Here is a 20,986-nt window from a genome sequence, read left to right as displayed (position 1 = left end):
CCTCACCGTGTAGCATCTCGATCTCCCCCACCTTGTCCTGTCTTGACCCAGTGCTACATGTCAGACACCAAGATGGAGACACTGCCCTCGAGATCACAGCACAGGGGGATGACAAGCAAATCACCAACATCCAATGTGATCAGGGCTGAGCAACGGGGCTGAGGGTGTGGGAAGCGGTGCAATGAGAAGGCAGAGAATGCTTCCCAGGGAGAGCCCTGGGGGAAGAGGGACCCCTGTCAGCACTCCACCACCGGCCCATGAACAGAAACACGCTGAGGCAGGGCCCTACTCGGCAAAAGGGCACTCAGAGAGCCACCCAGCGCCAGGTACCAGAAAGCAATACAAATCAGCGGACAGAGAGATGTGTACGAAAGCTCCAGAGTTTGGAAGGGACAGGATGGGCCCTTCCAACACGGGGAAACGCTTTCGGCAATTCCTCTCCCTGCACTATCAATGACCAGGGCACGGGCCGCCCACGATCACTTTCGAATGCAGGAGCAGAGAAGGGCAGTGCGTGGGCCGAGAAGGGAGACCTCGGACAGCAGCCCAGGAACTGAGTTGAACTAGGAGCCCAGCAGACAGGTTAATGGCCAGATTTACAGCCTAAGATCACAGAAGCTTCCCCTTATTTGCACGGACGATTTACCGCTCCCTACCAAGAGGTGAGGAGACTGCGCAGAAATACTGAGCATTCGTGGTTCTGAAAGACTTGGCGTGGGTGATCACAGAAGAGCGCTCAGGTTCACGTAAGAGCACTCAGCTGGGAACCGGAAAGGAGTCTAGGTTTGCCTCTAAATCGCAGCCCTCTCTCTGTCCATCCCGACACCGCTGCTTGCCTCTCAATGTCACAGCAGCCTTCATCAGGGGCTCTCAGGAGCAGAGGAGGGACCTGACCTGTGCCTACCAGCCTGAGGGGACACAGACAGCTGGGGGCAGAGGGAAGAAGGCACTCTTTCCCACACCTCATCACCTGAACCCCTCCAGCCTCACAGCCCGCACAAGACCTGAGCTCTAGAGAATCCCACTTACCTGGGACCTCCCAATCCACGTTCTTCTCCCTGAGGTCGCCTTTCACAAACATGGCACAGCAGTCACGACCCACTCCTGCAAGGGACAAGAAGCCCGTGGCACTGCTTACACGCCCAGGAACCCACTATCTTTACCAACAGGAAAACACTGGGGGAATCTGGGTCTTAGGAGGTAAGCACACTGAAAGCCTGCCTCCCTCCCTCTACCTTGTTCTCGGTCACCTAAGGTTGTCCCATTTTGGAACCTCTGAATATAGAAAGAACCCTGCGACTCTTCCTTTGCCTGCGTTACCAACGACCAAGAAAAAGGCAGCCTGTAATCACTTCAACGCAGGAGCAGAAAAGGACACCGGGCTGCTGAAATTAGAAACCATGTCAGAAGACCACAGCTGTGGGGCGCCTGGGTGGCGCAGTCGGTTAAGCGTCCGACTTCAGCCAGGTCACGATCTCGCGGTCCGTGAGTTCGAGCCCCGCGTCAGGCTCTGGGCTGATGGCTCGGAGCCTGGAGCCTGCTTCTGATTCTGTGTCTCCCTCTCTCTGCCCCTCCCCCGTTCATGCTCTGTCTCTCTCTGTCCCAAAAAAAAATAAATAAAGTTAAAAAAAAAATTAAAAAAAAAATTTTAAAAAAAGACCACAGCTGTGGCTCCGCCACCAACTCAGACACACAGACACAGGACCCACTCTCACTCTCCCTTTTTAAAGCCTCACAGAAACTGTGCTGAGCCAGGCATAGAGTGTACAACAAGACAACAGGTGCCAAGAGGCACCTAAAAAAAGGTGGTGAGAAGTGTGGGAAAGCTCCAGGGTTTGGAAGGGACAGAGGGGACCCTCCAAACACGGGGAAGTGCTTTCTGCAAGTCCTCTCCCTGCACTATCGATGACCAGGACACGGACAGACCATGATCACTTTCGAATGCAGGTGCAGAAAAGGCAGAAAGTGAGCCAGGAAGAGAGAAGGCCCTATAAGCCCCCAGCTGCCCAGCCAAGCCCAGGACCCTGAGCGCCATCACCATCTCATGTAAACACGCCATCTCCCGTCATCAAGAGGGGGCACGTGAAGACCAACTCGCGGCAAAAACGCCTACATTGTTTAGTCCCCCACAGATACAGACGGACGATCTACTATGCGCCACCAACCGTGGGCTCAATGACAAAGAACACAGACAAGACTTCTGTCCTCCCAGAGCTCCGGCAGTTTCCCCACTTAAAACACATTGGAGCTCAGAAGGACGTAACCTAGCCAACGTGATGCGCTGGCCACAGGCTGAGGCAGGATCTGAACCCAGACCTCTCTGGCCCCCAGACACACCCCCCATCCACCACACCAGGCCTCCTGGGGGCTTTCTCAGAACCCGCAGGAGCTCCAGGACGCCCCCACCCCCCCACCCAAACCCCCACCGTGGTGTGGCAGGAAGGCAACGAGTCCCTGCTCAAGGATCTCCTGAGCAGCAGCACTTACCCAGGCCTCACCCCCTGGACACCGCGGGGGCACATCCGGCGCTGCGGCTCAGGGTCCTGCAGCAAAGAAGGGGGCGCTGCCTGACGCACAGCCCCCAAAGCCGTCCAACGGAGACTTTCCATCTGCTTCCAACAGAGCCCCAGAGCCCGCAACGCCTACGCAGGAGACAGCACGGGGAAGGGGCTTTAGTGCAAAACAAAGACACCGGAATCGGCCTCTGCCGCCCTGGGGCCCCGCGAGCGCCCCCAATTGAAAACTCACACAACCGCTCTGCACAACGGGGGTTTTAACGCTTTCTCTTAAAGGCTGTTGACAAGAAAACGGGCCACATGGTCACTTCGTGGGCAACCGATGAAACGCTTCGGGGGATTCGAGGCCCAGAGCCGGAGGTGGGTGTGTGCGTGAAAATCATGCGGCCCCGGGAGCTCTTCAGGCCCGGGGCCACACGGGGCTCCGCACCACCGGCGGCGGCACTCGGCCCGCGCGTCGCCGGACCCGCTTCTGGTAGTTGGCGGGACCCGAGTCTTCCCGGCGGAGGGGTGAGGGGGGCTGAGGGCGAGCGATCCGACCCGGGACACGCATCCTGAGAGGTCCGCACCGACGGAGGAGCTGGGCCCGAACCCAGGGGCGAGGCCTGGAACCGCGGCTGACCTCCGCCGGCTCTCCCCGACTCCTCGGGCCTCAGTTTCCCCGAAAGGTGGTGGGGGGCAGACCACGCGCCCAGCGATCCCCACAGTGGACTCACCCCGGGCAGCCGCGACCTATGGCGCGGGACAGCGGCCGTAGACACAGCCGACAGTGCGGGAAGCTGCGGATGTCTAGGGATTGCGGGAGATGGAAACCGGCGGCCTGGACGGCTCGGGAGAAACGGCCAGGCGACTACAGCAGCAGGAAGCTCCTCTTCCGCCCAGCGCCGGCGGAAATGCAGCTGGAGCGCGGGTGGCGTCCTAGAGCGGCGTTTCCGGGAGGCGGATCCCGCGCAAACGGCCCTGCCGCGCCCCCTGGTGGAGCGGAGCTCAAATTCTGACTCCGTAGGGCCTGGAATCCCTTCCAAGAGCAGCCTGAAATTTGGGAAATAACATTCACTCACCTGTTTTGCTTTTCTCTTTATTCTGCTTTTGCCACTGATTTGTCATTAACTTGTAGAAATGGTTGCTTTTCCACGTGAGCAGCTGTTATTAGCAAGAGCTCATCCTGATTGCAGGGAGTTTGGACCAGAGGGTTCTTGCCTGATTGACCCCTGTATTCATAGTACCTAGTTTGGTGGCTGGCACAATTGAATAAATGAGTGAATTCTGACCATATATTTGGACATTGTCAGAATAAAATATCGTTCTGATGCCCTGAAAGTAGAACGTGAGACTAACAGGGAAAAGTGGGCAAGTGCTTTGCTAAACTTAGTCCTAAAAATGAGTCTTTGAAGCAGTAGGGGTTTGATCAAATTTGCAGAGTGGCAGAGAAGATGGATAGAAGCCCCATGCTCCCGAAAGGACACTGCAGACAGGCATGAGTCGGGGCTCATGGCTCCCAAATCTCACAAGCACTCACACTGCCAGCATCCTGGGCCACGTGTACCTCTCCAACCTGCCGCAACCCTGCCATTAACTCAGCCCACATTCTGAAGTGTCAACTTCCGTGTGCCTGAGGAGGGGGTTCCCCCGGTCAGATCCCTGGTGCTAACCAGGTCAGCACAATGTGGAAATCCAGGCCTGACGGATGCAACCGAGGAGGGCGGTGGGGGCGGGGGGGTCTCTGAAGGTGAAGCACAGAGCAAAGGTCCAAAGCATGGTAGTTGCTACCCTTTAGTATTTCTGAGAAAGCTTCTGTCACTGCGAGGACACTGTGGGATTGTTCAGGAGGTTGAGAGAACGTGCTGTGTTTGAAAAGGCAGCACTCTCAGTAGAAATACAAGGCTATCCACATGTGTAATTTAAAATGTTCTAAGAGCCACGTTAAGAACGTACCAAAAAAAAGGTGAAACCAATTTTAATAGTAGATTTCATGTAACCCAGTATAACCAAAATATTATTTCAGCAGGTAGTTTTAAATTTTAACGTATTTTTAAATGATTAATGATCACTGGGTGTTGTATGTAAGCGATGAATTCTGGGAACCCACTCCCAAAGCCAAGAGCACACTGCATACACTGTATGTTAGTTAACTTGACAATAAATTATATTTTAAAAAAATTATTGATGAGATATTTGCTATCTTTTCTTCTCTGTACAAAGTCTTTGGAATCTGGTGCATGTTTAACACTAACAGCACATTTGGACGAGCTGCATTTCCGGTGCTCCACAAGCCACCGTGGCTGCTGGCTGCTGTGTTCATCAGCTTTTGGATCAGCCCTTTTGAGCCAGAGGAGCGAAGAAGCAAGCAGGAGGCTGAGAGCATGTCCCTTCTATAGTCCCCAGCACCCCCATGAATCTGGGACATTCTAGACGGGGCAGGGCCTCCCGCGTGGCTCAGGTTGGGGGCCTTATTGTCCTGAGCTGGAGATTAAGGCAAGGGTGCCCTAAGAAGATTGTGAAAGAACAGAGCAATGATTCAATCCTAGATTACTCTCCTGCACCCTTTGCTCCCATGATGCCAGGGAAGGGATCTGGGGCAGTTTATTTGTGCATCCCCGGTGCCTGCAAGAGGCTAGGATTCTAAGAGGCGTGGCTGACGCTCATTAATCATTAGTGCAACAGGATGTTAAAATGGCCATTTCAGCAAGACACCAAGGTGGCATATATAGGTAGGCATGATATAGGGAGAATATAGGTAGGAATGAACTGCTGAACAACAACAAACCGCTGTTATGGTAAGCAAATTGTGGCCCAATGTTGGCAATTTTTGAAGGTTCCGTCTAATAAAATGGCAGCTGCCTTCCAGAGAAAGTATTGGACCAGATCTAGAATTTACGGCTTGTGACTCAATTTTTGAAGGTTCCATCTAATAAAATGGCAGCTGCCTTCCAGAGAAAGTATTGGACCAGATCTAGAATTTACTGCTTGTGACTCCAAATTCTCTCTTCCAAGGTGACGGTATTCGCAGTATACATAGCCATTAAAAAGAGAGAGAATTATGAATTCTATTTCTTAAGATAGTCCCACCCCCTGTCCCCAAGAGGGAGAACAAGAGGAGTATCTGAGTACCAGGAGTTCCAGCAGAAACATCTGGGAGCTTGATATAGGTTACCTGAAGGTGGGGAGCACAGGTGAGCCCCGCCTACCCTACGCCTCAGGCCAAGGTGCATCATCTTCTTCCGCAGGTGTAGAGTCTGGGGTAGTGAGGCAGGTAGAATAGGGAAATGTCGGGTAACTTCCGGAGGAAGGACAAGGAACAGGGAACTGGCCTGGCACCTGTTGAATAACAGGATGCCCGTGGCCAGGATTAGCCACCGAGAGGCGCAACTGCAGCATAAATCCCCAACTAACCTGCAACTGAAGAGAATGACCCGTCCACTGGGGGGCGCTAGAGGACTCCTCCTAGATCTTGACCGCATACGAAGGTTCCCAAGAGAAAAATCAAGGCCAGCGCAAGGGATCAGGCTGGCGCATGCGTAATGGTATACAGGGGTCTTGGGACTATTTCCAGAACCCTACAGGAATATTCCACCTGTTGATTATAACTGACTGTTAATCAGAATCCCACATCTACGCAGCGCCACTCAAATTCTCTGAGCGTGCCTGCACAACCTCGTCTTCGAGCGTGTACTTTTGCTTTACAATAAAGCTTCTCATTTATGTTTTACTCTGATTCTGCCTTGAATTCTTTCTTGCCGCAAAGTCAAGGACCTGGCACCGGCTGGTGGTTGAGGGCTCAGGACCCAAGAACTTCCCCCGTCTCCCGTGTCAGTAGGAATGTCCATCTGCTACCCAAGATGTCCCGCCCAAGAGAGAGCCCGCTAGGGTGAGGAGCCCCCAAGGAGAGAGCCTGTTCATATCCCTAGGAGAATGAAGGGTGCAGGAGTGGGTTTCCCCAAAGAAGCCCTGGAATAAAGAGGCCAAGAGAGAAAGACTTACATTAAATATGTGCCCAACCTGGAGACTAGTCTCCCCCCACCTTAATCTTTATTCCATCTGTTCTGATCCTGGAGCTATTGGGGATAGGGAAGTGGGTGGAGTCCTCCTGGTGAAGAGAAACACATTTGGATAAGGGAGAAGTTTCCTGCCCCCCCCCCAACAAATAGCAGCCCACCCTATGCTTGGCCCCAGCTGGTGAGAGAAATCTTACCTATAAGTTATCATTGAAAATGTGGTTCGTATATTGGACTGGGCTTTTAAAATAATCGAATAAAAACTATGTTCCCTATTTTTTGTGATTGTAATACTTATTATCTAAGAATGATCAGAAAAGCTATGAGGCCTGCCTTATAGTTTTCTAGGGTCAAGGAAAAGATACTTCCATTTAGAAAGTCTAAAGAGGGGCACTTGGGTGGCTCAGTCGGTTGGGCGTCCGACTTCAGCTCAGGTCATGATCTCACAGTCCGTGAGTTTGAGCTCTGCATCGGGCTCAGGCTGAAACAGCCTGGAGCCTGTTTCAGATTCTGTGTCTCCCTCTGTCTCTTCCCCTCCCCCACTCACGCTCTGTCTCTGTCTCTCTCAAAAATAAATAAACATTAAAAAAAATTTTTTTAAGAAGAAAGTCTAAAGAGACAGGCAAAAAAAAAAAAAAAAGTATGATTGCATACCAGGAGTCTTGCTTTCAACAAACTGGTCACATTAATAAAGATATGGACTGTGGCTGGGAGGCCAACATTCCACCATGCTGGAGTTTGTGACCTCACAGTGGCTGAGAGATCCCTGTGGTCTAGAGCCCCTTCCTTGGGGACGTGGAGCTGAAGCTTGTTGGGCAGATTGTTCCAAGGAGGTGGTGTCCAGGGTCCAGGCTGGAAGCCAAGAACCAGCCCTGTGAGACCTGCAGGAGCTCCAGGCCCTGTCCCCTGACTAAGAATGCCCACCATGCTGGAAACCTTACTGTACCTGTCCATTGTCCTCCTTTGCTTCTTACTGCTCCTCTGTTACTGTGTCTTTCGGGAGAAGTAGACTGGCTCCTGCAGGGAGGGACTGAGACCTGACAGAAGCCATAGCCAGTCTAGCCCCTCAGCGCCTCTCAAGCAGGACAAGCTCTTCCTAAGCTGCTCGTGGCCTGAATCTTGGCCTGTTCTGGGGTCTCCAATAGCCCCAGGCCCTCACCAGATGCTTCCCACCGTGGTTGGTTTCCACTCACATCTCAGCCTCTCCTGTCTAGGTCGGCTAGCTGGGTCCCTCCCAGACTCTCTCCTAATAGTTTTGCTTCTGGTTCATTTTTGTCCTGGGCTGAGGACCACTGGTTCTGGAGAGGGACTCAGCATGGGCTCAGCGAAGTTATAATTGGCTCGGGACTCTGCCATGGACACAGGCATGAGAAGATGTGGCCCTCTCCGCCTCCAGAGGTTGGCAAGGCTGGGCCCTGGAGAACTGGAGTCCTAGCTAAAGACTGATAAACTCAGCGATGACTTTAGACTTCCCTTCTATCCACGGTGGACAATCCTTGAAAACAACCTTCTTGACTAATAAAGCTGGATGTTCCTAGCTAATTAACTGAGCTGAACAACAACTTGGAACCTTCCTTGCTAACTGAATCACTGAGATATTTGAGGGTCATTACTTAAACTTTCCTGGCTTGTTAAGTTTCTTGCTTGAATACTTGGGCATTCTAGGATAATATTTGACTTTGCCTCATTATCTGTCAGCATGGTAGCTGACCATATTCATTCTTCACTCTTAAAACCTTGGATTTTCCTGACCAAGAGCATCGGAGCTCCCCCCTCCCCCAATACCACCCCCGGGCTATTTCTCTGGGACTTCCAAGATAAAAACAGAAGAATGCTTCTATGATTCCACCATTATGTATGATATTGGCAAATGGATTGTGATATATATTGTATTTCTAGAATTCTAAGAAATTTTTAAAGTTATAAATGGATATAAGCGTTTATCAAGTGATGGTGATGATCACAGTGTTGATCCTAAAATGTATTAAACCATCTTCCTCTAACTCAACACCTATTTTTTTCATGTTTATTTGTTTTTGAAAGAGAGAGAGAGACACAAAGCAAGCAGGGAAGGGGCAGAAAGAGAGGGAGACACAGAATCCGAAGCAGGTGCCAGGCTCTGAACTGTCAGCACACAGCCCAACGGGGGGCTTGAACTCACGAACCTCAAGATCATGACCTGAGTTGAAGTCAGACGCTTGACAGACCGAGCCACCCAGGCACCCCACTCAACATCTACTTTTAAAAATTTTTTTTAATGTTTTTTTTTTTTTTTTTTAATTTTTGAGACAGAGAGAGTCAGAGCATGAGCAGGGGAGTGGCAGAGAGAGAGGGAGACACAGAATCCGAAGCAGCTGTCAGCCCAGAGCCCGACACAGGGCTCGAACTCACAGACGGTGCGATGGCGACCTGAGCTAAAGTCGGACACTTAACCGACTGAGCCACCCAGGCGCCCCGTCAACATCTATTTTTTAGGCACCTGGGTGGCTCAGTCAGTTGAACATCCATTTTTTTTTTTAATTTTTTTTTCCAACGTTTTTATTTATTTTTGGGACAGAGAGAGACAGAGCATGAACGGGGGAGGGGCAGAGAGAGGGGGAGACACAGAATCGGAAACAGGCTCCAAGCTCCGAGCCATCAGCCCAGAGCCTGACGCGGGGCTCGAACTCACGGACCGCGAGATCGTGACCTGGCTGAAGTCGGACGCTTAACCGACTGCGCCACCCAGGCGCCCCGAACATCCATTTTTTAAAAAGCACTTATGGTACTAAGTTTCAATGTATTATCTGACCTACCTTTAAATTTTTTAATTGCAGTACAATATACATACCTTACAGGTTATCATCTTGACCATTTTACTTATTTATTTGGGGGGGGGGTGAAAGGGGAGAGGAAGCAGAGCCCAGTGTGGGGCTTGATCCCACGACCCTGAGATCACGCATGACCTGAGATGAAATCAAGAGTTGGGTGCTCTGACTCAGCCCCTCAGGCGCCCCTCATCCTGACCATTTTATTTTATTTTATTTTATTTTTTATTTTTTTTTAACGTTTATTTATTTTTGAGACAGAGAGAGACAGAGCATGAATGGGGGAGGGTCAGAGAGAGAGGGAGACACAGAATCTGAAACAGGCTCCAGGCCCTGAGCTGTCAGCACAGAGCCCGATGCGGGGCTTGAACTCACGGGCCGCGAGATCGTGACCTGAGCCGAAGTCAGACACTTAACCGACTGAGCCACCCAGGTGCCCCTCATCTTGACCATTTTAAAATATTCAGTTCAGTACTGTCAAGGAAGTTCACACTGTTGTGCAACCGGTCTCCAGAATTTTTATCTTGCATAACTGAAACCGTACCCTTTAACCAACGATTCCCCATTCCTCCCTTCCCCAGCCCCTGACAGCTACCATTCTCCCTCTGTCTCTGAATTTGACTACCCTAAGTGCTTCATCTAAGTGGAATCACATAGTATTTGTCCTTTTGTGTCTGGTTTATTTCACTTAGCATGATGTACTCAAGGTTCTTCCATGCGGTGGCATAGGCCAGAATTTCTTTCTTTCTTTCTTTCTTTCTTTCTTTCTTTCTTTCTTTCTTTCTTTCTTTCTTTCTTTCTTCCTTCCTTCCTTCCTTCCTTCCTTCCTTCCTTCCTTCCTTCCTTCCTTCCTTTTTTTTAGTTTATTTATTTATTTTGAGAGACGGGGGTGGGGAGAGAGGGTGAGAGAGAGAGAATCCCAAGCAGGCTCTGTCTGCCCTGTCCATGCAGAGCCCGATACAGGGCTCCAACTCACGAACTGTGAGATCATGACCTGAGCCAAAATCATGGGTCAAACACTTACCCGACTGAGCCACCCAGCTGCCCCATATCTTATCTATTTTATTATTTTTTATTTTTTTAACGTTTATTTATTTTTGAGAGAGAGACAGAGCACAGGCAGGGGAGGGGCGGGGGAGGGGGGGAGGACACAGAATTCGAAGCAGGCTCCAGGCTCTGAGCTGTCAACACAGAGCCCGATGCGGGGCTCGAACTCACAAACCGTGAGATCATGACCTGAACTGAAGTCGGAGGCTTAACCGACTGAGCTACCCAGGCGCCCCAATGTCTTATCTATTTTCAAGTTTAAAACTAATAAAATTTTAATAATAAAACTGAGGTTCAGAAAGATGAAGTGAATTGCTAATACAGCTAATATGCAGCAGGGAATAATTTTAACTGTGTCTGTTGTATTCATTTCCTAGGGCTGCCATAACAAAGCACCACCAACTGCGTGGCTTACAATGGCAGAAATTTATTCTCTCGTTTTTCCGGAGGCTAGAAGTCTGAAATCAACGGTCAGACGACATTCACAAGACAGGAGCACAGTTCCCACCCTTCAGGGACATTGGGGCCAAGGCTAATTCCACCTGAAAGTTGCCAATATATTTTTAAAGATGTTTACGACTATTTTCATGAGCTGGACTGTAATTTACTTTCCTTCACTGACCTTGTCTAATTTGGGGGTTATGGTTGTTACACGAACTGAGAACAGCTCCTTCTTTTTCTATTACCTTGGAGACCGTGTAAGGCTGAAAAGCTGGGTATGATGCTTTCTTTCGGGAAATAGTGTTAACTAATGATTCAATATTTTATTATTTAAAAATTTAAAAAAATTTTCAGTTTATTTTGAGAGACAGAAAGCAAGAGAGAGCGCGCGCGCGCACACACACACACACACACACACACACACAGGAGTCAGGGGTGGGGGCAGAGAGAGAGGGAAAGAGTGAACTCCACGTGGGCTCCTGGAACCTACGAACCCACCGGATCATGACCCGAGTAGAAACCAAGAGTCAGTCGCTCAACCAACTGAGCCACCCAGTTGCCCTGCCTGATTCAACATTTTTAAACTGTTACAAGATTATTCAGTTTTCTATTTTTCCTTAAGACAATTTTGCTATATATTTTTCATGAATGTGTTCATTTTACCTAAGTTTTGAATTTTATTTTTGTCTAATTTTTTACTCTCTGCTCTGACTGTACTATGACCCCTTTCTTTTTTTTTTTTTTTCTTAAAGTCATGTTTTTAATGAGGCGAAATTCTTCTAGTAGAGAATTAACCATTGGAAGGTGAACAGTTCAGTGGCATTTAGTACATTCGCAGTGATGTGCAACCAGCATTTGTGAAGGCTGAAAGGAAAATAGGGTCACATGTGTCCAGGGGTTTTATTTTTATTTTATTTTATTTTATTTTTTGAAATTTATTGTCAAATTGGTTTCCATACAACACCCAGTGCTCATCCCAACAGGTGCCCTCCTCACTACCCATCACCCACCCTCCCCTCCCCCCTACCCCCCATCAACCCTCAGTTTGTTCTCACGTTTTAAGAGTCTCTTACGCTTTGGCTCTCTCCCACTCTAACCTCTTTTTTTTTTCCTTCCCCTCCCCCAGGGGTTTCTGTTAAGTTTCTCAGGATCCACATAAGAGTGAAACCATATGGTATCTGTCTTTCTCTGTATGGCTTATTTCACTTAGCATCACACTCTCCAGTTCCATCCACGTTGCTACAAAAGGCCAGATTTCATTTTTTCTCATTGCCACGTAGTACTCCATTGTGTATATAAACCACAATTTCTTTATCCATTCATCAGTTGATGGACATTTAGGCTCTTTCCATAACTTGGCTATTGTTGAGAGTGCTGCTATGAACATTGGGGTGCAAGTGGCCCTATGCATCAGTACTCCTGTATCCCTTGGATAAATGCCTAGCAGTGCTATTGCTGGGTCATAGGGTAGGTCTATTTTTAATTTTTTGAGGAACCTCCACACTGTTTTCCAGAGTGGCTGCACCAGTTTGCATTCCCACCAACAGTGCAAGAGGGTTTCCGTTTCTCCACATCCTCTCCAGCATCTATAGTCTCCTGATTTGTTCATTTTGGCCACTCTGACTGGTGTGAGGTGATATCTGAGTGTGGTTTTGATTTGTATTTCCCTGATGAGGAGCGATGTTGAGCATCTTTTCATGTGCCTGTTGGCCATCCGGATGTCTTCTTTAGAGAAGTGTCTATTCATGTTTTCTGCCATTTCTTCACTGGATTATTTGTTTTTCAGGTGTGGAGTTTGGTGAGCTCTTTATAGATTTTGGATACTAGCCCTTTGTCCGATATGTCATTTGCAAATATCTTTTCCCATTCCGTTGGTTGCCTTTTAGTTTTGTTGGTTGTTTCCTTTGCTGTGCAGAAGCTTTTTATCTTCATGAGGTCCCAATAGTTCATTTTTGCTTTTAATTCCCTTGCCTTTGGGGATGTGTCGAGTAAGAGATTGCTACGGCTGAGGTCAGAGAGGTCTTTTCCTGCTTTCTCCTCTAGGGTTTTGATGGTTTCCTGTCTCACATTCAGGTCCTTCATCCATTTTGAGTTTATTTTTGTGAATGGTGTATGAAAGTGGTCTAGTTTCAACCTTCTGCATGTTGCTGTCCAGTTCTCCCAGCACCATTTGTTAAAGAGACTGTCTTTTTTCCATTGGATATTCTTTCCTGCTTTGTCAAAGATTAGTTGGCCATACGTTTGTGGTCTAGTTCTGGGGTTTCTGTTCTATTCCGTTGGTCTATGTGTCTGTTTTTGTGCCAATACCATGCTGTCTTAATGATTACAGCTTTGTAGTAGAGGCTAAAAGTCTGGGATTGTGATGCCTCCTGCTTTGGTCTTCTTCAAAATTACTTTGGCTATTCGGGGCCTTTTGTGGTTCCATATGAATTTTAGGATTGCTTGTTCTAGCTTCGAGAAGAATGCTGGTGCAATTTTGATTGGGATTGCATTGAATGTGTAGATAGCTTTGGGTAGTATTGACATTTTGACAATATTTATTCTTCCAGTCCATGAGCACGGAATGTTTTTCCATTTCTTTATATCTTCTTCAATTTCCTTCATAAGCTTTCTATAGTTTTTAGCATACAGATCTTTTACATCTTTCGTTAGATTTATCCCTAGGTATTTTATGCTTCTTGGTGCAATTGTGAATGCGATCAGTTTCTTTATTTGTCTTTCTGTTGCTTCATTATTAGTGTATAAGAATGCAACTGATTTCTGTACATTGATTTTGTATCCCACAACTTTGCTAAATTCATGTATCAGTTCTTTTTTTTTAATTAAAAAAAATTTTTTTAACGTTTATTTATTTTTGAGACAGAGAGAGACACAGCATGAACGGGGGTGGGGCAGAGAGAGAGGGAAACACAGAATCGTAAGCAGGCTCCAGGCTCTGAGCCATCAGCCCAGAGCCCGACGTGGGGCTCGAACTCGCGGACCGCGAGATCGTGACCTGAGCCAAAGTCGGACGGCTTAACCGACTGAGCCACCCAGGCGCCCCTTTAATTTTTTTTTTTTAACATTTATTTATTTTTGAGACAGAGAGAGACAGAGCATGAATGGGAGAGGGTCAGAGAGAGAGGGAAACACAGAATCTGAAACAGGCTCCAGGCTCTGAGCGGTCAGCACAGAGCCCGACGCGGGGCTCAGACTCACGGACCGCGAGATCATGACCTGAGCTGAAGTCGGACGCTTAACTGACTGAGCCACCCAGGCGCCCCTCATGTATCAGTTCTAGCAGACTTTTGGTGGAGTCTATCGGATTTTCCATGTATAATATTATGCTATGACCCCTTTCTCATTCCTAAAATTGTTTGCCTCTGCTGCTCTACGTATGGTTATGTTCATTTTCTGCCATTTTACGTTCTGTTTTTGTAATTTCATTGATTTGCTCTATTTAGATCTGTTCGAGTGTCCTTTTTTCTTATTATTTTTTTAACGCCTCCAGTGCTATGAGCAGACAGAGGGAATTTTTCTTGCATTTTAGAATTAAGTGAGTCCCTCTTTCATAGCAAGAATGAGGATTTCTCTTCTCCTGTGTCAACATTTAAAGCTCATCTATTGGCGTACCTGGGTGGCTCAGTCAGCTAAGCATTTCACTCTGGGTTTCAGCTCAGGTCATATCTCATGGTTCGTGAGTTGAAGCCCTGCACCGGGCTCTGCGCTGACAGTGTGGAACCTGCTTAGGATTCTCTGTCCTCCCCCCTCTCTGCCCCTCCCTTGCTCATGAGCATGTGCATTCTCTCTCTCTCTCTCTCTCTCTCTCTCTCTCAAAAATAAATAAACATGAAAAAAATAAAATTAATTGGGGCGCCTGGGTGGTTCAGTCGGTTGAGCATCCAACTTCGGCTCAGGTCATGATCTCACGGTTTGTGAGTTCGAGCCCCGCGTCGGGCTCTGTGCTGACAGCTCAGAGCCTGGAGCCTGCTTCAGATTCTGTGTCCCCCTCTCTCTCCGCCCCACCCCTGCTTGTGCTCTGTCTCTCTCTGTCTTTCAAAAATGAATAAACATTAAAAAAGTGTTTTTAATAAATAAATAAAAATAATAAAAAATAAAGCTCATTTGTTACAGGCCATGCAGTGAGATGTCGAGGTAAGACCCCATCCAGTTTGTAACTACTTCACATACTATTCCTCTGCCCCTTCCCCGACTTCAGCTTCCAATTCTTCTTCCTCCCTTTCCCCGAACCTCCTGTTCTCCCTTTCTACGTTAGCCCTTCAGTACCCTACCAAAGCATATCACTTCCAAGAAGCCACCTTTTTGGAAATTAATAGAGGGATAACTCTATTCATGGTTCCACAGCTGCTTTTGGATCCATACTTCCTGACATTCACCATGCAAAATCACGGAAGAAAGTATGACCTACCCAGCTTGGGTCTCACATCCAGTTTTTTGTCAGCGGAGGGCAGGACACCATAAGTGACATTTACAACTCGACTGAATTCAACAGGAAGAGTGCCACAAGAAAACGGGGGAGAAAGAGGGACTAGGTCCAAACTCTGGATAGCCCAGCCACTTAATATCCAGATTCTCATGAAAATAGGCAATTTGTTGGTCCTAGTTTTTCCAAGAATACCTCTGAATGTAGGCATTGAAATGTAATGTTGTTGGCTGGTCATGGTCTGTAGCACATGAGGAAAGCATTCGTTTAATCCAAGTATGCCGAAATATACTTTTCTGATCAGGAATGGAAATGAAGTATTACCAAAAAAAGAGAAATTAAATATTACCAGACACATTTTTAAGCACCTATTAAATTGCTCTTAGATTGGGGCGCCTGGGTGGCTCAGTTGGTTGAGCGGCCGACTTCAGCTCAGGTCATGATCTCATGGTCCGTGGGTTCGAGCCCCGTGTCGGACTCTGTGCTGACAGCTCAGAGCCTGGAGCCTGCTTCTGTTTCTGTGTCTCCCTCTCTCTCTGCCCCTCCCCCATTCATGCTCTGTCTCTCTCTGCCTTTCAAAAATGAATAAATGTTAAAAAAAAATTAAAAAAAAAATAAATTGCTCTTAGATTGATTTCTGGGTTTGAATTTTGACTCTGATATCTTCTGTTTAGGAGAAGCAATTTGCCACGGACCCTGTGGGCAAGCGAACAATGCAAGGCGGTTGACTCCTTTTTCCCCCAGGCCCTTTCTTAGAGCTGTGTTTTGCAGTGAGCAAACCTTGAAGGATGAGATAAAGTCTCCTCCCACACTAAAAGCAGGCTTACTTCTGTTTGCTCCAAGTGGCAAATCCCCCAAGCTCAGTGTTCCTCTTTTGTAACACTGTAACGCATTGTATGTCCAGGCAGCCATCATGGGCCCTGCACCACTCCATGGGACCTCTGAGGCACGGGAACCAACAACATCAAGAAACTTAAAGCCCTCTCTGCTTTGCCACTGTAATAAGGTCCTCAGACTGCCTCAGGAATTTTCTGTCCTCTGCCAGCACCTACGAAACAACAGGCTAACTGGTTAGCTCACAAGTAGGGTTCATTCTCAGATCATGCACACTTCTTAACACGTTAACTGCGTGATCTTATATACATGAATTAAACTTTCTGAGCTTTTGTTTCCTCATTGGCAAAATTAATAATAGTAGGGTTTATCTTATATGACTGATGTGATTAAACGAATCAAAATGCCTGGAATATTGGGTGCATTCAACACGTAGTCATTATTAGTTGATATTATGGTTGTAGCTGTCATCTGTAGCGTTGATGGGATGGGGCATTGCAGTGACAGCATGCTATGAAAAACACTGTTACACCATTTCCTCGGGCAGGCCGTTGCTGTCGGCCCTGGCTAAGTAGGTCCCCACTATTATACCACCATGCCCACTTCCTTTGTAGCACTTGTCATGATTTTAAATTATTGCGTTTGCTGATTCATTATCTCCACAAGAATATACCAGCAACAAAATATATCAGAACCCTGTCTTCTGCAATACATGTCCAGTGCTTAGCCCAGTCCCTAACATGAAGTAGCCGCTCAGTATATTTTTTCTGTGCGGATGGGGGTCTAGATGAACATCTAGATGGATGAATGGATGAGTGCGTAGGTGGATGGATGGATGAGAAAGTTGGTGCCCTCTAACTATTTTCTCTTAGGGGTAAATGGATGGATGGATGGATGGATGTGGCGATGGGAAAGTGAAGGGTTGGATACTTGGAGGGTCAGATATTGACCTCCTCTCCACCAGGGGGCGATAAGAGGCAGCGCGCGCGCGTTCAGCCCGGGAGATGCCTCTCTAGGGCGCATCCCGCCGTCGAGCTGCATTTCCGCCGGCGCGGGCCGGGTGTAGCAGTTTCCTGCGGCAGTGGCTGCTGTCCCAAACAGTCCTGAACGATTAGGAGGCGTGTCGCACCCTCTCGCGCCGTCCCCTATGACCCTGCCGGCGACAGGCCCGGCTCCCCGGGTGAGTCGCTGCGGGGCCGCGATGCACAGGAACCCCCCCGCGGCCTCCCAAGGCCGGTGCATCATCCCCCCCCCCCCCGACAGGAGGAGAAACTGAGGCCCGAGGGGACGGGGAGAGCCGGCGGAGGTCAGCCCCGATTTCAGGCCCCGCTCCTGGGTCCGGGTCCAGCCCCTCCGCCGGCTGCGGACCTCTCGGGATGCGTGTCCCCGAGAATGGGACTCCGGGTCTGATCCCCCGCGCGCGGGGAAGACTCGTGTCCCGCCAACTACCAGAAGCGGGTCCGGCGACGCGCGTGCCGAGTGCCGCCGCCAGTGGTGCGGAGCCCCGTGTGGCCCCGGGCCTGAAGAGCTCCCGGGGCCGCGTGATTTTCACGCACACACCCACCTCCGGCTCTGGGCCTCGAATCCCCCAAAGCGCTTCATCGGTTGCCCACGAAGTGACCATGTGAGCGTTAACCCGTTTTCTTGTCAACAAACAGCCTTTGAGAGAAAGCGTTAAAACCCCCGTTGGGCACAGCGGTTGCGTGAGTTTTTAATTGGGGGCGCTCGCGGGGCCCCAGAGCGGCAGAGGCCGATTCCGGTGTCTTTGTTTTGCACTAAAGCCCCTTCCCCGTGCTGTCTCCTGCGTAGGCGTTGCGGGCTCTGGGGCTCTGTTGGAAGCAGATGGAAAGTCTCCGTTGGACGGCTTTGGGGGCTGTGCGTCAGGCAGCGCCCCCTTCTTTGCTGCAGGACCCTGAGCCGCAGCGCCGGATGTGCCCCCGCGGTGTCCAGGGGGTGAGGCCTGGGTAAGTGCTGCTGCTCAGGAGATCCTTGAGCAGGGACTCGTTGCCTTCCTGCCACACCACGGTGGGGGTTTGGGTGGGGGGGGCGTCCTGGAGCTCCTGCGGGTTCTGAGAAAGCCCCCAGGAGGCCTGGTGTGGTGGATGGTGTTGTGTCTGGGGGCCAGAGAGGTCTGGGTTCAGATCCTGCCTCAGCCTGTGGCGAGCGCATCACCTTGGCTAGGTTACGTCCTTCTGAGCTCCGCTGTGTTTTAAGTGGGGAAACTGCCAGAGCTCTGGGAGGACAGAAGTCTTGTCTGTGTTCTTTGTCTTTGAGCCCACGGTTGGTGGCACATAGTAGATCATCCGTCTGCATCTGTGGGGGACTAAACAATGTAGGCGTTTTTGCCGCGAGTTGGTCTTCACGTGCCCCCTCTTGATGACGGGAGATGGCGTGTTTACATGAGATGGTGATGGCGCTCAGGGTCCTGGGCTTGGCTGGGCAGCTCTCCTCTGCCTGGGAACGTAGGCTACTGACATGGGCTGCCTGTGTCCAGGTCAGTGATAGTGCAGGGAAGGGAATTGCTAAAAGCGTTTCCCCATCTTGGGAACGTCCACTCCTGTCCCTTCCAAACCTGGGGCTTTCCTGCACTTCCTCTTTCCTACCCACTTTTAGATGTCACTTGGTGCCAATGTCGGGCTCACTGACAATTCAGGCGGAGGATTCAGGGAAAGAGTTGTCCTGTGTTTGGAGGCTCCACGTCCACACCTTCCAGGAGTTTTCCCACATCCCTTCCTCTCTGTAGACACCTTGGGCCCCCATGGCCCTCGGGGCAGTTGTGTATACGTTAGGGTCACTGTTGGAGCTTTCACTTCTGCCCCTGCTGTTGGGAACCAGGCTATATATGTCACTTGAGTTCTCCTCGAGGCCCAGCATAGTTGCTGTCAGACAGCCACGGCACTCCCATAAATCCGGCATCGGCGTCCTTTCCAGCCTCTCACTGGTTAATTACGCATTAATCAGCATTGGCCACCCTGTCATAGACCAAGCACTGTCTCCCCCTAGGATAGTAGGGTTAACTACTGTCTTCTCTATGAGGAAATAGCATGTCTGTTTAGGAAATAGTAACAGCCGATCTTTGTCAAATGCTTACTTTACTATCTGCTAACTACTGTGCTGAGACCTTTCCTGATGCTTGCCCTGCCCTGCCCTGGTGTGAGCAGGGACATGTTGGGGGCCCATTCTTGGGTTCTTGTCTATTGCAGATGAGCCCACTGTGTGGAGAGACATCATGGGAGTTCTATCAGGAACATTCTAGACCCCAGTGTCCTTGAGGTAAGATCTCTGGTTTGTTCTCTGGAGAGTTGGTTCCTTGCATCTGGTACCATCATGTGGGGGTTCCTAGGGGCTTCCTAAGAAGGTATAGGGGAGCTGAGAAGTGAGAAGGTAATGTCCATGAGTCCTCAGATCTGTTCCCCGCCTCAGCCCCAGGTAACCTAGATCACATCTGGTCCCTGACATGTCTTCAATGGCTGCTGCAGAGGAAAGGCCTCCAGAGTCTCACTGGGTGATGAGAGCTCTCTGGGGTATCTACCTTCCCTCCCTGGAGTGACGGCAGAAGCATGTTTTTAATGGGAAACGAGTGGACCCATGCATCAGAGTCTCCCGTCCCCTGGGTTTGAATCCCCTTCTGCTGCTCTCTAAGTCAGTGATCTATTCAGAACCTTATTTTCTTCATTTAAAACAACAAACTTTTGATAGTAGTGACTTCTGTGCTGCTTAAAACCACAGGATCCCTATCGTTTCCAACCCTGATATTTTCCCAGTGTTTGTGTCCAAAGTGACTTTTCTTTGATTCCACTTGGCAGGGAGGTTCTATGGGGCTTTTGCAAGAAAGAGTGGCCACTCACGGGGTCCTGTGGTTGGGTGGTTTTCCCGGATTCCACCTATTCCACAGGCCAGTAGCACCTGCTCCCCTTCCTAGGTCTCTCTCTCTCTCTACCCTTGCATGCACCTGCATTCAGAAGCGATCACGGGCTGTCTGTGCTCTGGTCATTGATAATGCAGGGAGAGGAATTGTTGAAAGCAGTTTCCCGTGTTTGGAGGGTCCACACCCATCCCTTTCAAATGCTGGCGCTTTCGCACACTCCTGCTTCTCCCCAGCTAGTGCTGTCTGGTCTCAGGCATTGAGGGCTGCTGTGTGAGAGTCAATGACGCGAGACTTGAGCTTGGCCTTTCTCAGCTTGGCCTCCTGTTACGGGAAAACGGGCTATGTCGGTGGCGAGGTTTCGAAACTTTCTGGGGTTTAAGGAGCCGGGATGAATTCTGCATGATGACGTTACGCGATACTGGGTGGTTTATACTGATTGCCATAACGTTTTCAAAGGGAAGTCTCTTTTTGGATATGGTGGCCCTGTGCACGCCTTTGAAGGGGTGGAACGTGATGGGAAATAGAAAGGTGTTGGGTGGTGGGGGGAGCAACACGAGAAGGAGTTTGACGCAGGGATGAGCACAAGCACTTGGGAGGCAGATGTGCCGGGATGTAATAGACAGTGGAGAGAGGCTGCGGTGGTGGCCTTCACTCCCAACATGGGGGATGGGGGCTCAGTGGGAGGAGCCTCCGAGCTTGAGCCCTCCAGCCACCTCTCTACCAATTACTATATCTGCTCTTGCCCTGCAAAGGCCCAATTGTTAAGAGATCGTTTTATTTTGACCCTTCTCTGGGAACATTGAGATTCATTTTTGAGCTGTGTTTGGTGTGAAACAAAACTGGCGGCTCGTCCCTGATGAATGGGGACATTTTCACTGATAGCAGCTTGAAGACAGTTGAGAGAGAACATTGGAAACCAAACGCATGTTGTGACCCTCTGCTCTTCACCCTAGGGATGCTGCCTCGGATCTAGAGATTGTTGAAAGAATCCTTAAGGAGATGGAGCTTTGGTCCTCTCAGGATGACCTGGGTCCCAGCTGCCCTGGAGGGACCTC

General features: G+C 49.4%; 4 non-coding genes across 4 annotated transcripts; 2 read left to right on the top strand and 2 right to left on the bottom strand.

Annotated features, from left to right (window-relative positions):
- Window positions 1-364: 364 nt before the first annotated feature.
- Window positions 365-497, bottom strand: LOC111559949. The gene has a single exon (XR_002741411.1). It is a non-coding gene; the product is annotated as a small nucleolar RNA SNORA71 (small nucleolar RNA).
- Window positions 498-1,816: 1,319 nt separating this feature from the next.
- On the bottom strand, window positions 1,817-1,949 carry LOC111559950. Its single transcript, XR_002741412.1, has one exon. It is a non-coding gene; the product is annotated as a small nucleolar RNA SNORA71 (small nucleolar RNA).
- A 16,574-nt stretch (window positions 1,950-18,523) lies between these two features.
- On the top strand, window positions 18,524-18,651 carry LOC111559953. The gene has a single exon (XR_002741415.1). It is a non-coding gene; the product is annotated as a small nucleolar RNA SNORA71 (small nucleolar RNA).
- A 1,362-nt stretch (window positions 18,652-20,013) lies between these two features.
- Window positions 20,014-20,147, top strand: LOC111559951. The gene has a single exon (XR_002741413.1). It is a non-coding gene; the product is annotated as a small nucleolar RNA SNORA71 (small nucleolar RNA).
- Window positions 20,148-20,986: the final 839 nt, after the last annotated feature.

Source organism: Felis catus, chromosome A3 (assembly GCF_018350175.1).
Source record: "Felis catus isolate Fca126 chromosome A3, F.catus_Fca126_mat1.0, whole genome shotgun sequence".
In the NCBI taxonomy this organism is placed as follows: domain Eukaryota; kingdom Metazoa; phylum Chordata; class Mammalia; order Carnivora; family Felidae; genus Felis; species Felis catus.
Note: the sequence above shows the minus strand (reverse complement) of the source record. Positions and strands in the feature narration are given on the sequence as shown.